Source organism: Pinus tabuliformis, chromosome 3_1, assembly GCF_031772625.1.
Source record: "Pinus tabuliformis cultivar Carrire ecotype Pingquan chromosome 3_1, CPIR1, whole genome shotgun sequence".
In the NCBI taxonomy this organism is placed as follows: Eukaryota; Viridiplantae; Streptophyta; class Pinopsida; order Pinales; family Pinaceae; genus Pinus; species Pinus tabuliformis.
This window is the reverse complement of record NC_142301.1, coordinates 501,526,177-501,544,269: the sequence shown is the minus strand read 5'-3', so window position 1 is coordinate 501,544,269 and position 18,093 is coordinate 501,526,177. Positions and strand designations below refer to the sequence as shown.

General features: G+C 37.6%; 1 protein-coding gene across 1 annotated transcript in view; it reads left to right on the top strand.

Moving 5' to 3' along the window:
- Positions 1-1,505: 1,505 nt before the first annotated feature.
- Positions 1,506-18,093, top strand: part of LOC149188001 (protein TIC 20-I, chloroplastic-like) — a 29,240-nt gene continuing 12,652 nt past the window's right edge. Inside the window, exon 1 of the mRNA XM_089411535.1 lies at positions 1,506-1,842. The gene's annotated coding sequence lies outside the window, so the exon portion shown is untranslated. The remainder of the gene's footprint in view (positions 1,843-18,093) is intronic.

Sequence of the window (18,093 nt, the reverse complement as noted above, 5' to 3'; positions counted from 1 at the left end):
ATCATTCTCATTCCACCTTCCCCACTCCGGTTTCTTGAAACATGTGCTGGCCTATTACTCATTGTTTTGGTTGGGAGGGCGGCCTCATTCCTGTGGTCACTTCCGACTGTCCTTCCCTTATAATGATCGCTCCTGCCATCCTCAACTACCCTATTCCTCATCCCGATCGAGAGTCTTATTCAACATTTTGACTTGGTAAAATTACATAAAAATAAAGTAAAAAACATAAAATTAATAATTAAACTAGCTTAGATCCATCTTAATTCTACTATATCAAGAGTAGAAATGGATCAAATATATTGAGATGCAAACCTCTTTTAGAGTGAAAAGAGATTTGGTCCCTCTTAGCTCTTGGTAGATTCAGAGTTAAGATGGATCTAGGTTGGTTGTATGCACATACCAACTCCATATCATCGAAATTAGAGATTCTCTAGAAAAAAAACATATTCTTTTCTATCTAAAATAGAGATTTATTTTTGTGCTCATGTTGTAATGTAATGTAAAGTCTGATAAACATTTTCACTTTGTCCAAATAAAACAAATAAAAAGTAAAAATAAATTATTATTTTTATTAATTTTTATAAATTATTACCCATGGTTTTTGAGCTCCAAACCCATGTTATTCATGTGGAATATAGCCAACTGCTCCATACCCATGTTATTGACCCTTATTATTCATGTGGAATATAGCCAATTTAAAGGGGGAAATTAAATCCACATAGATCCATATTAACTTTAGATCTATTAAGAGTGGGGATGAATCAAATCTCTTGAGATGCAAACCTCTTTTAAAGTGAAAATAGATTTGTTCCCTTTCAACCCTTGATAAATCCTAAATTACATAAGTTTATACTAATTTTATTTAATAAATATATTTGCACATTAAAATCATCACTTCAAAATATATAAATACTATAAAATAATAATATATAATACCTTTTTATAAATCTTTTTAAATGATTTCTTAGTTTCTTCCTAAAATATATTTTATTATGGTTTTTTAATTTATCTTAGTTTTGAAATAATAAGATTCTATTTTTTTAAAAATAATTTTAAAAATAAATTAAAATATAATTAATATAAATATTTTTATTTTAAAATATTAAAATCTAAAAAAATCAATTTAGATTCATAATTCTACATTTACTAGACCTATCAAATTTAGTGAGGTGCAAATTTCTTACCATCTTGTACACATTTTTTACACAATTTTTCTGTACACTTAATACATCTAAAGTTATAAATATAGACTTAAATCACATCTTAAATAATTATAAAATAAGATAATTATTATTAAATCATAATTAGAGATAATTATTAAATCATATAATAAATGGGATTAAAGATAACTTATTCCTTTGTATCTTTTATGAGAGATGTGATTTATGATTCATCCTACAAAGTTCAGTTTGTTCAAAAATAAATAAAAACAAACGATTAAAATTATGTACAAGCTTGGTCGAGCAATGCCAGAACATAAATAAATATGTCACATCAGCAATAAGAAGGTCTATGAGGATAGCCGCGGAGTGAGCTCAGGCGCACTTTCCCAAAAATACAAATAAAGAGCTCAGGCTAAGTCCGTATCTTGGGTGACCCTAATTTGCCTAATTGGTTCAGACTAAAATAACTGCGATGCAGAGAGGAGAATTGTTGAATTGTGTCCACAGTATCATATTCCCAGTTGGCCAGAAGTCGGAAGGTTCTAGCATAAGCCATTCTATATTGACGTAAAGTCGATCTACTTAGCCTCATCATTGAACATGTTCAGTTTGACGTTGATATAAGCAATACATGCCGGTGGAGTTCCGTTTGCGATCCGCTATTTTCACCGCAGTCCAGGTATCACTTATACTTGTTTTCTTCCTCTGATTTTTATTTTTGCTTTTTGCAACCTTTCTTGTTATTTAGCTGAATTTCTGCTACATTTCTGGTTCTCTTCTGTTTTTACCTTTTCAGAGGTTATGTTTTTGTGGTAAAGAGTTTGTGTTTACTACATATGTATGCCTGGATAATTCATCCTCAATCCTATTTGGAAATCAGCGGTAGATATAGCCTGTTAGGGTGTTAATGAAATAAGTGTGGGAATGTTCTTCGTGCGGTGTAATGGGCAACACATTGATAAACAAGGTCCAATTCTTAGAATAATCGCGGCATCTGTCCCAAGAGATTGGGCACCACAAGCATTTTGATTGCACGAGCGAAACGGCCCTTGAGTTGCAACCTGTTTGCATCAAATTTACACAGAACTTGTGCTTCATGCCGTCCGTGGAGGCCTGGATATTTCTACCCCAACCCTTTTCTGAAACCAGCGGGAGACATCTTGGAGTTTCAATGGAAATATTGTGGAAAGATTCTTCTTGGAGTGTAGTGGGATACACATTAATAAATATGGCCCAACTCCCAAAGAATCATCCCCTCTGGCACAAGAGATTGGGCAACACAAGCATTTTGCTTGCGCTGGCAAAACAGTCCTTGATTTGCGACCTATTTGCATCAAATTTACCTAGAACTTGTGCTTGGCCTTAGTCACTTATTCTTTCGATCCAAGGAGGTCTGGATATTTCTTCCTCAATCCTTTTTTGATACTAGCGAGAGATGTAACCTGTTATGGTTTTAATGGAATTAATGTGGAAAGGTTCTGCGTGAATTGTAACTGGCCCAACTCCTAGAAGAATCATCGCATCTGGCCAAAAGATATTGGGCACCACAAGCATTTTGTTTGCACGGGGGAAATGGTCCTGGAGCTGCGATCCATTTGCTTCAAATTACCCATAACTTGTGGCTGGACTCCACTTATTCATGCCATCCATGGAGGCTTGGATATTTCTTCCCCAACCCTTTTTGAAACCAGCGGGAGATATGGCCTATAGGTTTTGATGGATTTAATGTCGAAAGCTTCTTTGTGGAGTGGAACGGGAAACACATTGATCACATGGTTTGACACCTCGAAAAATCATGGCATCTGGCCCAAGAGATTGGGCGCCACAAGCGTTTTGCTTGGACGGGTGTAACGGTCCTGGAGTTTTGATCCATTTGCATCAAAGTTGCCTAGAGCTTGTGCTTGGCCTCAATCTCTTATTCATGCCATCCATGGAGGCCTGCTCATTTCTTCCCCAACCCTTTTTAGAATTTAGAAACTAGTGAGAGTTATAGCTTGTTAGGGTTTTAATGGAATTAATTTGGAAAGGTTTTTAGTGGAGTGTAATGGGCAACACAATGATAAACATGGCCAAACTTTTAGAAGAATTATCACATATAGCCTAAAGATTGGGCACCACAAGCATTTTACTTGCACATGTGAATTGGTCCTTAAGTTGTGATCTAGTCGTGTCAAATTTGCCTAGAACTTGTGCCTGGCCTTAGTCACTTATTCATGTCGCTGGCAGAGTTGAACCTTGGTGGTTAGTTTGACATGTTATCATTTTCCTCCTCGAACCAAGATCCCATCATCTTGAAGTTTATATTTGTGCTTGGTCTTAGTCACTTATCCATGACTCTCGTAGATTTGAACCTTTGTGGGTGTTCTAATGTATTACCATGTTCACCTTTGAACCATGATCTCATTTGCTTGGAGTGTGTATTTGAGGACAGAATACATTCATTATTTTTTCAATATATCAATGGCTTTGTGAGTATTGTCGCTACTTCCAAAATTTACCTAAGCCTTTAATATCTATGGCCCTATCAAGTGGTGGGATGCTGTTTAGTCTGACATTTTAGATGATGGTTCAATAGCAAAACAATGATCCTCAAGGAGGCTTGCCAATTCCAGAAGGCCACATGATATATGAGGAATTGAACCCCGTTGAGGGTTGTAACAATGCCTTTCTTTCATTGACCTGGCTTGCCTTTCGAGACAATTAACAATCTCTTGCATTCATTGATTTGGTGTGCCTCACGGCACAATTAACCGTGACATGATTTCACTGACTTGACTTGTTGCTTGCAACAACATTAACAATGGCATGCTTGCACTGCTTGGTTCACTTTTCGCGGCAATATTGTGTCAGCTTTGGAGTCTGTTAAAGGCATTTTAATAGATATATAGGTGTGAGACAACACAAATTATAAAGTTATGTCAGCAATTGAATATTGTTTTGGGTTAAAGACAATGGATGTGGTTTCTTGTAGCCTTGCAATTCACCCTTGCGCATGCACATGAGCTCTAACCAACCTCTTTTATGTGTTTTCGAAATGCAGTTGGAATGGTTCAAATTGATAGCCCTGGGTTAGAGATGACAATCAATTAGATCACCTACTCTTGGGCTTACAAGTAGCTTTGTTATTGGAATCGACGATTAATCAACTATTCAAACAAAATATGTTTTTCTGCATTTAGTTGATTTTTTATAATTTTCCCCATTTTTTATTTCTTGAAACTTTTCCAGTTTATCACTGTACATGATTTTTGCAATGTTGATAAATAATTTTGAAAACACTAGTTATAATCATAGAGCAACAATTGACCATGTTACAATGATGTAAACTTATATTTGCATATGGCCAATGCTAAATGAAAATGTCAACATTGAGAAAAAACCATGTTGCTTGGGAGCGGGAGCGGGAGCGACCATTTTCAGAAGCTCCCGGTTTGGGAGCGAATTCAGGAGCGAATTTTTTAAAAATATATATATTTTTTTATATTTTTTAATTTTTGATACATATATGTCAACAAAAACATGTAGAATGATGAATTAGACATAAAAAACATAAAAAAACATAGATTGATCATTGAACCATATCACATCAATCATCTAGAAATTATAATCGTCATCAACCATGTCCACAAGTTAGTAAAATACATATTACAACTGCAACGTATTGAGTCTCATGAATCATGATTCATCAAATTCAATCTTAAAGTTTCAACTTCAAGCTTTCAAAATTGAAAATTCAATAACATTTATCATCCTTGATCACCAAAGTTGTACTTGTAAGCTAAGTTTAACCATTACAAGAAGTAACATCTAAGATATTTCTAAATCCTAACTTCTAACTGTTAACATGATATGAAATGTTATAAATTTATAAAATGAAACATGAATAATGAAATGAAATGAAACAACTTTAGTCTTTCACGAAGCATCATATTCATAATTCACATCATTACCAATGAGTTATAATTGCCAAGGCCCAACTTCAAACTTCAAATTTTCATTGTCACAGTGATATATTGTTTACAAAAAATATCATTATGATATGAAAGAGTAAAGAGTCAAGAGTCAAGGACTCAAAACTCAATAGTTATGAGAACTAAAGTCTAATAGAAACTAAAAAAGACAAGTAAACTGTAAATCAGAATCTACATGTGGCCCTTGCCACGAGAGTCTCCAGGAGTATAAGCAGTTCGTGGTGGTCTTCTAGGAGTCTCCTGGACAGACCGACGACCAGAACTAGAACCTCCACGTGAGGGTGTAGATGGAGGTGGCGACAACAAAGGAACAAGACTTGGACCTCGAGCACTGCTACTGGATGGTGGAGGTGGAGGTGGAGGTGGCATGGTTGCTGCAGCTGCTTCATCTTCATCCCTTACAAGTTCCTCTTCCAGTTCTTCAATATGTACAACGTCATCCTCCAAATTGTCATCCTCTAGGTGATTGTCCCAAATTTTATATGTGAGATCCTCATAAGCCCGATCACAGTAATGACTCAACAACCTCAAGTTGTAGTGCACATAAACCAGGCTTTCTGCTCGGTTTTCATTGAGTCTGTTTCTTTTCACATTATGTATGTAGCTGTAGGTGCTCCAACACCTCTCTGTAGAAGAAGTATTTACAACCTGTGAAAGAACTTTTTTTGCCAATTTTGGCAAAAGTCCATGCCCGCCATATGTTTCCCACCATGTGAGAGTATCAAATCTATCTTTGTCGTCCATTGCATGGAAGTTACCATACAAACTAGTGCCACTGAAGTATCTGCCTATTTCAAGGCGCACAGCTGCACATTCCTCCCTGTCAGGTACCAACTTTTCTAATGCTTCCAAATATCCTTTAGTTACCTCTGGATCTAAATGGGGTTTGGTCCTAACCCCACCCCCTGCTGCAGGTTGGCCCAATCAAGATGTAGAGTAGTATTTTGGCGTAAGGATATACGCCAAGCAATGTAGTGGAAGATTAAGCGTATTCCACCGTTCACACACACAATCATGAATCAGTTTGTACAAGTTGGGATCTATTATGAACAATGTCTTTTATTTCCCCCAACATGGTATCCATTTGCTCATACACCTCGCCAATCACTGGTTTGTCTGTATCTGCAAACTGAATCATGTGATAAATTGGCTTGGTGAAATCCAATACCTGCCTCACAGTTGTCCAAAACTGCCCATCAAGAGCAGCCTCCTCCACCATTTCAAAACCTGCCATGTCAGCTACATTTGTAGCCCTTTCCTTTAATACATGCCAATGTGGACTTGATACCATGCTAGCTAATGCCTCTCCTACCTTCAAAAGGCGCCTGAAGGTGAGGTAAAAGCTACCAAATCTGGTTTTCGCAATCTTCAACAACTCCAATCTCGAGTGACTGCGGAAAAGGCCATGGGTATTGCTATGATTTGTAATAAATTTTATCATTTGTTTGCCTTTCTTGTACAAATCACCAATCCATTGGTATTGTTCATTTTTGTTCTTGAAAATATCATGCAACAGAAGGTTCAATGTGTGAACCAAACATCCAAACCAAAATATGTTGGGGTATTTATCCTCAATAATTGCTCCCGCTGCCTTACAATTAGGAGCATTATCAGTGATGACTTGGATGACATTGTATGGGCCAATACGCTCAATTGTTTCAAGTAATGCTTCTGCAATGTTGATGGCCGTCTTGAACTTGTCTGAGTAATCATGTGCAGCTAGAAAGATGGGACCACTAACAGACACAGCAAGAACACTTATCAATGGCTTGCCTTTTACATTTGTCCATCCATCAGATACAATGGACACCCCATGGTCAGTCCAAGAACTTGTCATTCTATTCAAAGAATGTGATATTTTTGCTTTTTCATGATCAAAGCCAACGATTCTTGCCTTGTCATACCCAGGGCTCTTGTATCCTTTAGGGGCATCATTTATGGCAGAAACCATTTTGTGCCAATAAGGTGAGCGAAGAACATTGAATAGTATCCCACATGCATAGAGAAACCTGTAAACCTTTGAATCCACATCATTCCTACACCCCTCATCAAGGAAATCTGATATGGTTCTACGCCTTAAAGATGATGACCCTGTACCTCCATATCCACTGCCTTGGGAGGATGCTGAAGGAGTTCTTTGTGATTGTGAGCTTGGTTCAAAGAAACCCCTTGATTTTTTTGATCTGTGTTGTGCTTCCTCCTCTTCCCTTATGTATTTGGCTCTATCCGCCGCTGACACCGCTGTACAAGTTTTGATTCCTATTTCTTTGTCTCCATCCCATGGCCTTTTCCGCAGAGGTGTCTTCTAGCACGGGTGTATGAACCTGTGTAATCAGTGTTGCAATGGGGGCAATGAAATTTAGTGGTTCCACCCCCTCTCCCTGTTTCAGCCCTGTTAACATATTTCCACAATGGAGTTTGGTCTTGTTTAGTTTTTTGAGGGTCATGTTCACCCTCCTCCAACTCCTCCTCACTGAGGTTTTCACCAATTTGACTTTCTCCAGCTTCTTCATCCCCCTCTTCAGTTTGGCCCTCCGTTTCCTACTCTCCAGCACCATAATAACCATAAAAGGGACCAGGAAGAGGAAAATGCCAAGAAATATAGCCAGGTCCATGGTGTTTGATGTTTGTAGGGTTTTGATTCTTGAATCTGCAAATTAATTTAATTTATTGGGATTAATTAATTTAATTTATTAATTTAATTTAAATTTATGATTTTTAAACTCAATAAACTAAATTAAATTAACTAAATCACTACCTAACTAACTAAACTAACTAAATTACTAAGTTACTTACCTTTGCAGGCTTGCTCCTCGCTCCTCGGCACTTGCTCCTCGCTCCTCAGCACTTGCTCCTCACTCCTTTGCTCTTGTTCTTGGTCCAAAGTCTTGCTCAATGAAGTCACAATGGAATTTTTTTAGACCCATTGGGCTTTTAAAACTTTTTTATTTTTATTTTTTATATTTTATATTTATTTATTTATATCTATCTATATATATATATATATATATATATATATTTTTTTTTTTTTTTTTAAATTTGATTTTTTTGGCATCTGCGGAAATTTTTCCCGTCGGATCGCTCCCAGCGCCCGTCGAAACCCTCCCGGAGCGATCGCTCCGCGAAACGCTCCCGAACAGGGCAGGGAGCGTAAATTTTTTTTAGGGAGCGCGCTCCCGAGCCGCTCCGGCCTGGAGCACGATTCGGGAGCGAGTTCGGAATTCAACAAGCTTTCCTAAACAAGGAAAATATAAAAAGAAATGTTATTAGCGTATAATACATAAATATTTTGAAAAGAGAGGGAAACCAAACACAAAAAGATAATAATTATTAATAACCCTAACAAGAATATTTGTGATTCAAAACCCTAGACATAACGATGCTGGAAATGTAAAGTAGATTTTAAAAGAAATGAATATACCTTTAGAACAAAGCTTATGGTCTTAGACATACCTTTGAGTTGTTTCTTAACAAACCTTGTAGGACATCAATTCTTGAAGAGCTTCTTTTGCAACATAACTTCAAACATGCTTTATCTTGTGAGGTCTCCTCCATAACCCATGCTTTATCTTGTGAGATCTCCTCCATAACCATTGAGCAAACAACAAGCTTTCCTAAACAAGGAAATTATAAAAAGAAAGGTTATTAGCATATAATACAAACATATTTTGATAAGAGAGAGAACCCAAACATAAAAATATAATACAAGGAGTAAGATACTTATATTTAGTAAAATGGTGAGGGCTCCCTCTTAATCCAATCTTGAGGGATACCTATAATTTTATGAAAACAATTCAAAAATGTTCTACCAAAGTATGTTAGACCTACAAGTACTAGAAATCAAAACATAAAGGAAAACAATTTAGAATAGAAGACTAAGAGAGATAAGAGAGAGAGAGGACTTAGTAGAGTAAATCCTTGATTTTCGATTCTTTAGTCTTTTTCTTCTTTGGTGATTCTTCATTGACAATATTTTCTTGATCCCTATCTCTCCTTCTATTCCTTGGATTCTTAGGACAATTGTTTCTATAATGAGCCATTGTGTGACAGTTGTAACATTCAATCTTGGATAGGTCTATTTTCTTCCTGGGCCCTTTGAACTTCTTGAAGGTTCCTTTATTATTGTGATGAGCAGAATAGGCATTTGAGATGTTCTCTTCATTCTCCTTGTTGCTTATTAACGATATTCTGGCTTCGTCTTGATTACATGCATTCCATAATTGTTCTAATGTAGGAGTATCCTTCCAACTGTTGATTCTTGATGCAAAGGCACTCCATGATGTTGGTAGTTTTAGAAGGTCAGTGATCACGTGCTCCTTTTCTAGTACAATTTCATCTATAGCCTAGAGTTCATCTATGATTCTAGCTATCTTTACAAAGAAGGATGCCATAATATCATATTTTTTCATCTTCATAGTTCTTAATTCATTCTCGAGGCTTGCAATTTGACCAATGTTCTTGATTGTGAATAATTTGGATAGGAACTGATACACTTACTGAGCGAAATCAATGTCAGATATATATGGAATGAGGTTGGCCTTTATTCCATCCACTATTAGGCTCATGACTAATATTTCTGTTTCTCTAAACTTTGCTTTCTCTGCTTCACTTGATTCATTTGTAGGCTTCTTTACTTTTCCTTTGATTAGATCCAAAACTTTATTCTTCTCGAGGATGAGATCTATCCTCTTTTTCCATGCCCTGTAGTTGGAGGCTCCTTCTAGTTTGTTTTCTCCCTTCAATGAGTTAGACATGGTTCTTGTAGATAGTAGGATTATCCCTTTTATTTGATCCCTTTTCTCGATGATCCTTATTCAACTTCTTAAGACTCCTTATTCTCCTTAGATCTTTAGGCTGCCTTTTTTCTCCTCCTTCACCTTGGCTTTGAACCATGTTGGAAAATCCGAAAGGCAGAAAGATTTTCTTACGCTGATAATTACTTGTGATATTCTTATCTTCTTAATAACTTTCTCGTGTTCTTCTTTTATCTTTGTTTCATCAAGCAATTATCAAAACCAAAACATAAAGATCAGGGACACCAGATGTAGGCGGACAACCAGGGAAAAACCCCTATATAGGGGAAAACCCAGTCAAGAACTCTTCCTTCAATAATTCAAATTGAGATGGACCAAGACCCTAGACCAACAAACTTTCCTCCTCCACTAAGTCATCCTTCTAATATAATGCAACAATCATCAATCTTCTCTTCTTGTTCAACAACTTTAGCCCAACAACATTTCAGAAACTTCGATCCCAGGTATTGCAACTACCACAAAAATTTCGACCCCCTGTTGCAGAACTTCAATCTTGCAATAGAGACAAAATTTTGGTCCTAGCTTTAACTCAATATCTTCGCACGTGTGAGAGAGGTAACCCAAAAACTCGATTTTCTTCTTCCAGCTTCTCTCCTCCTTCTACAACTTCACACTCTTTTCTGCAATCGGTATACCGCAATTTACTGCAAATCGAACTTGATGAGAGTGTGAGACAAATGAGGTCGAGTTGCTCTAATATATAGGTTTCTTGTGAGGTCGAATTACCTTGTTTGAGGCCGACTTGTCCTTCTTTGAGGTCGACTTGGTGGAGGAGGCCTAATTGACTTAATTTACAATAAAATATTTTTCTTCTTTTACAAATAATCCCAAGAAGAGTTCTTTACAATATGACATGGACAAGGACACTTGACATAAACCCTAGAGGTCTACAATGGAGACCTTGTCCTAAAAATAATTGACCTGAGTATGAAAACCATGCTTTAATAAGTCAATTTATCTAATAATAAAATTTCCTTTTTCTTTCTTTTGATAAATATATTTCATTATGACTCAAGTACAATTATGAAGATCGAACCTAGTTACATTCTTCAAGATGGACTTCCTATTCCACTGCAAATTAAGTAGAGAAAATTCCATGTCTTGGGTTACAAGTTAGTTTCAGATTTGTTCATTCAAGCATATTAGAATTTTCGTGGACTTTCTACAAAGTCTGTCTGATTTTGAGTGGGGATATAAAATTCTACCTTCTCCATATGAAATCCAGTGAGGTTGGAACCACTCTCAAACATCTTGAGTCAATTAATGGCAATGTTAAAAATTTAAGTAGAAGTATCATTAATTGCATATCATTAGTAGGGAAATATGGTCAAATAGTAGGCTTCCCCACTCATAAATTATTGTTCTTTATTGATTATTATTAAATTGCATTCAAAGAGTCCTTGGTAGCATTGTTTGAAACCAATTGATTTGGTGAAAAAAGGTCGATTTCGTATCAAATTGTTCAATTTCATACGAGAATTGGTCGATTTGGTACCAAACAAACCTTTTTTCGTCTATGACACGATTCAGACTAATTCTCCCTAAAAAATGGTCGGATCGGCCAGTTAAGTCTGGTCCGGTCCGGTTCTAATAACACTACTCCTTATGAAGTCCAAAGCGCTTGAAACCAGTCACAAACATCTTGATACAATACACAAACTCCTCAATTCTCTATTCCCTATCCTTGTTCTATCTTAAAGGGTGGTTGGACAAAAAATCTGGTGGGAGGGCGTGCGGGGATCCAACGCCCCCCCCCCTGTTGGTTGCGGGGGTAGGGGTTGTGTGCCTAGAGCCCCCTCGTTTGGGGAAACACATCTTGCATTTTGGGGAAATGTTTACCCATGCGTTGCCCTGAGTTTCCTCCAAAGGGGGACATGGTGAAATGTTTCTCTAGGTGCCTCTCACCCATGAAGCGTTGGAAATGTAGGGGGTGTCCTCATGGAACGTTGATGGAAAGGGCCCATGGCCAAACACTAGATGGCTACTGAAACGGACCGTAAATTATTTTTCAATTAGAAAAACACACATTTTGAAGGTACTCAATGGTATGAGAGATAGACCATAGTATTTCTTGCAAAGGTAGAAGAACAACTCTCCATACCATCCTATTCAATATTGTTCTACCGAATTGATTATTGCTGAATGGATTTAAACGAAAGGATAGAATGATTTCAATGCCATGTTTATTAGCATAGTCACATGTCCACTTGATTTGCACTAGTAAAATTCTCCAATTGACTTCTAATTGATGGTTGGTTTGAATTCTTTTATTCTCTTGGACACGTGCCAACTCAAAATGGATATGGGATTGAGCAAATGCCTACCATTTCGAAGACCAATGCATCTTCCTTTATTTATCTTTGATTGGAACCCCAATAACTCTCGACTCCTCCTCCACCTTGTATTGCAAGAAAAAGAACTTCAAATAGCCTGCTTTGCCTAATGATTGTTTTTCTTCTAGCTTTCATGTAATCATCCACTTCCACATGATGGATGATTTGATTTTTTGGCCATTTCACTTGTGAAGGTGAACTTGGTTATCAAGAGAATTGGGCATGTGGTTGTGTGGGGATGCAAAGTGTGAGTCCATGCGAAGATGCAAAGTCATGTGCCATGCAGAGATGTAGGGTAAGGGGAACGTGAGGTCTTTGCCTCTCACCATGCTGTCATTCTTGCTTTGCATGAATATACAATGCAAAATGTGGGACCATCTGAGGCGAGGTGAAGGTGAGGTGAGTGCTTTGTACTCTACCCTCTTCCCTCCTTCACATTCCAAACTAAAGCAGAGTGTAGGGCCATGTACTTTCTTCACATTACAAGCTTCCTTTGCATTATGAACTTGCTAAAGGCTTCTTCAAGAATTGAATTATAATTTGTATAAAGTCCTCTTCGAAGGCATTTTTCAAAGGCTTTCAAGTCTACTTCAAAGACCTTGCAAGGGTAATTTTATCCAAGATACTTCAAAGGATTTTTAATCCAAGATTTTGTGAAAGTATTTGTAACATTGTTTTTAGACTTAAATTAGATTTGATCTTGAATAGAGGGAACCTTACTAGTTACAAGAGAGGGAAGATTTGTAGAAGCAAGCCCAAGATGTCATAAGATAGTTGTAGATATACTTCATTGTCTTATTGGATCCATTTAGATCATACCTTCCCATTCATAGAGATTTTGATCCCCAGAAGATTTTACTTTCTCATGATATATTTTCTTCCCTTTTTGAACAAGGCTTTTTTTCTCTTTGGATTGCTTACTACAAATAATTTGTGCCATATCGCATGCCTAAATTCTTCATAGAGATAAAGAGTTGCGTTCTTGGAATACGTTCTCTACCCTTCAAGCTCCAAGCTATCTGCATTGCTTCCTTGGGCTCAAGAGTTCTCCATAAAGATGTTTGTCTTCCACTTTCTTCATCGTGGTTCGTTGACAAATAGATATTGCGTTGTTTGTCCACCTAGCATACTATGTGGCTATAAGAGGGTGCAACATCCCATCTCTCATGATGGGTTTAATTTATTCATAGCTTCCACATGATTAATTCTTTCTCTTTGGTGGAGGTGAATTGACATTATTAACATGGACAACTCCCTTGGTTGCTGTCCTTTGCATATAAAGTGTCTTTTGTTGACTAGTTGCTCCTTGAACTATAGGAAACTCAATCCTTCCTCTGGACTAATATTTTTCCTTGTGTTTTCAACTCCATCCTTTTGTTAATTGATATTCCAATTCCAATAAGCTATTGTCTAATGCAATCTATGCCTTGGTTGTTGCTTCCCATTGTCTTTTGTAACCCTGTGGCATGAGGCTTGTAGATACCAATCATCTCATCTTCTCTCTCATAGTCTATTCTTGGCCACCTTGCAAAAACTTAGTCTAGGATTGTAGAAAGGCCTCTTACCATGATTTGTTGGACAAGTCCATTTCACTTTGCATAGAACTACACTTCTATAGAAAGCTTTGTCTTTGTGATCATGAGTCAAATAGAGCACCAATTTTTGTCTTCTTGACTTGTATCTTTATATGGAGTAGTTTGGTCATTTTGTTCTCTTCCTGTTGCTGAAGGTTACTTAGATTCACCCCCTTCTGCATTGATGTACAAACAATCTTCTCATCCACGTCTGAGTTGCTTTCCACCTAATTAGTGTACTTTGTAGCCATGAGATTTTTCTTAGCATCTTTCTTTTGGTTTTTCGGGTTGAGCTCACGATGCAACTTCCAAGGCTTCTCCTCAGTCTGACCATTAATGTTACAGTGATTGCAGTGCGCATTGGTGTGATGTGGTTGCTGTCTTTTTGCCTTCCTCCTCCCTTTCCACTTCTTCTTCCCTTCCTTGTAAGCTTCCTAGTGCTCCTTCTGCTTTGACCCACTTGATTTCCCTTTCTTTAGGGTGATGTTCTTCAAGTATTGTGCCTACAAAGAGGCCTCATCCATTGTTTTGGGTTTAAATAACATCACTTGCTTCAATAGATGGCTATGTAGACCCCCCAGATACTTGAGGAGTACATTTGAGTTCTTTGGGGAGATACCTAGCATAATTTCCATTTTCCTAAATTTGGCAGTGTACTCTTGTACACTTTGCCCATGCTTCTGCCTGAAGTAATTGCATTGGATCCATTGGGCTTCCACATACTTGATAGGGTAGAATTGGGATGTTATGGGAGTTTTGAAATCCTTCCATTTAGTCACTCGAGGATCTCTCTCCAACCTTAGGGTTTTTGTGTGGCTTCTCCACTAGATTAAGGCATGGCCCTCTAATTTTAGATGTGAAAACAAAATTTTATGTTCTTCCTCTATATGAAGACCACTGAAATTAACTTGTAACTGCTGCAACCAGTGATTTAACTTCAAAGTGTCAATTTCACTTTGATATGGCTTGATGTCGACCTTCACTCCCATCTTGAATAGGGATTGTGAATGGTTCACATTACTCAAATAGATTGACCATTTTCGAGTTTTTTCTTAGACTCCCTCTCTAGTTCTTCTCAATCCCTTGATCTCTGCTCTTATTTGACCTTTGCTTTAGAACCTCCATCTTGTCTGAATAGCTCAAGCTTATTGGTTAGGGCCACCATGAGGAGGCTCATAGTATGATTTATATTTGTGACTTGTGTTTCCAACTGCACAGACCTTTCTTATGCGGGATTTTGAGGGTTATTAATAGATTTGTTAGCCATGGCTAGGGTTTGATGACATTCAGCTTAACCGATTTGGTTCCCTTGCACCTCCCCACAATATACCCAAAGAAACTTGCTTTGATACCAATATGATTCATAAACTGTCATGGATATTCCATTGAGTAGTTTGTCACAACAGATTTGATAAAATTATACTTAATACTGAGAGGGTTACTTTCCTTGGACTTTTGTATTTATTAAGTTACCGTTTTTGTGCACATGATATAGAAAACGCAGAAAATAGAAAATACACAAAAATACAATCACTCACAACGTTAATAACATAAGATATGACTTTGGAAACCCTTTTGGGAGAAAACGCAATTAGAAGGTGAGGCTGCGCTGCTCTCCCTTTCTCTGAATGGAAATGGATGCAAGTACAAAAAAGTGAGACTTGTGGCCTGTGGGCTAATACAAAACACAAATCCTCTCCATTTTCTCTCTCTCTATCAACCCTCAACTACTATAATCATTTGTGGAACAAAATACACTCAAATAGAATGGAACCCCTTTTGTTTCTAATGGCCCGGTTATAACACAACTCGACAGCCAACTAGGGGTTAAATTTGACCCATTCAACATTACAACTTGACCCTTTTAGAGTCTTCTTCATAGTGCTCATGTGACTAGCCCCTTTTCCATGAGTAATAGGGGCTGTTGTGACATCCTCTAGAATTATGGTGGTCAATTTCGATAGGTCAACTTTCGAGAGACATGACTTTTCTCACATGAGCTCCAATTTAGGCGATTCTTGTGCTGTTAGAAAGGTATCGATGTGTAGATTGTTTAATCTAGGTCCATAGTAAGGCGAGGATTGAAAAAAGTGGTCATTTAAGACCTAAAAATGGCTCCTGATGTTTTTCACTTGAAATTTTGCAAATGGGGACTATCAGTTAAAATGACCTTGCAAGCTAATCCCTCTAAATTTTCCACTCTAAAAGAATCAAGATGGATGGCAAATAATATATTGATCCAATTCGGATCACAAATTGAATGTTAGCACTTAAATAGTGTGCATGGCTAATTAAAGATTATGAATCTTATTTGACAGAGTTGATGAAGGCATGCTAATCAAAAGTGGAACTTGGGAGACCAAATAATAAGTTCATTCATACATGGATTGGTTAAATTACATGCTTGGATACATGAACACCGATTTTCACAATAGGTTGATTGATATTTGTATTGTCATTATGCCTCTTCATTAGATAGTTACATCTTAATATTATTGTTTTTGCTTGAAAGAAAACAACATTATTATAGTATGAAGAGGAATACATAGAGTAGACAATAGCTTAAAAAAGGCATACTTTGGTTACTCTTTCCAAAACCTTTGTATGAGTGTTTCTTTTGTCATCATGCATAGACAAGAATTGTAGCTTTGAATTCTCCTATTCCTTGCTAGATTTACCATTATATTATATACCATGTGTTCCTCTCTAAGTTGCATTGAAACAAAAAAACAAAATTAGATAGAGAAATGGGGGGAGGAATGAATATGAGGAATTTTCAATAAAAAAGGATATGAAATGACAAACTATATATACAATGGGGATTAAGTGCTGCCAACGAATATGTTTCCAATACTCATGAATAGAGCGGATGAAGTCTCGTAATGAAATGGCTTTGAACATTAGGCACCTTTGCTATGTGTTACCACACAATCTGTCACCCAAAATGTAAAGTCCAAGCACGTGAGTGAAGAGTTGTGAACTAAGAGGTTGGCCACTATCACCTAACCGGCACTCTTCTACACTTCAGACTAAGGATGGATCTAAGTCAAAAGGGGCCTCCTTATGTATTACTAGGCTTACTTCGTGTAGTATGGAATATAAGTAAAGAGAACTTAGCAACATGAAACAAAAGAGAAATGATAAAGATTAAGTTGTTTTAAGGGTGATGGATGAAAGGGGATACAATGCTGTATTGCTTGGGCCGTGGAGGTAATGTATTGCAATCTAAGAATCTATTCTAATAAATGAAGGGACTATAGGTGGCCCAACTGACATGCTCTATAATATCCATGATTTGGAAAACCAAATATTACAAGAAAAGAAGGGAAGGGACTCACTTAAGGGAGCTCCAGTGCTCCACAACCAAACTAGTTTAGAAGTGGTTAAGCTTTTACTTAGTACAAGGATTTAGTCCTCTCCTCTCTGAGACAAGGCATAAGATTTTATGCACAATGGATGTATAAGATAAGATAAGATAAGATAATTTTATTTTTGTCCAACAAATGACCATAAAAGTAGGTCAATGGGATTGAAGAGTACAACTAGTATGAATACAATGTGGGAGTGCTAGCGCAGCTCCTAGAAAATGCCAAAAATAATACAATGAAAGAACCCTACATTTATGTATAAAATTGTGGCGAAGGTACACTGATATAAAACACTAAGCAAGTTTGTTTAAGCCGGAAGGTCGATAACCCAACACAAGAACTTGGTAAGAGAGAGAGATGAGAGAGGGAGGTCGGACAATGGGGTTGATAATGTCAAGGTCTCGTGAATCTAATGGCTTGGGGTGGGGGGTGAATTGGGCATTGGTTCGTTGTCAGTGTCTATTGGAACCATTGAGGAGCCTCATTGCATACTCCTAACATCCAATGTTAAAAGAAGGAAACTTCAGATAGATCTTTGGTGGCTACACTAGATCTGGAAGGTACTCTGATTGGTGGGATGTGCCAGTGTTCCACGGGGACTTGCCCCCCCCCCCCCCCTAGGGGTCTAGTTTCGTCGCTCCCCCGCACTCCAGGGACTTGGGGACGAGTAGGGGACGTTTCCCCACGCTCCCAAAATGGAGGAAACTCAGGGGGACGTGCCAGGGAAACGTTTCCCTTCCCTGAGGGGGCGTTTCTGAAAAGGGGGACATGGGGGGGCGTGGGGGGACGAGAGGGGACGAGGGGGGGCGAGAGGGGACCTGGGGGGACGAGGGGGGATGTGGCACACCTTTAATGCATTAAAAACCATTT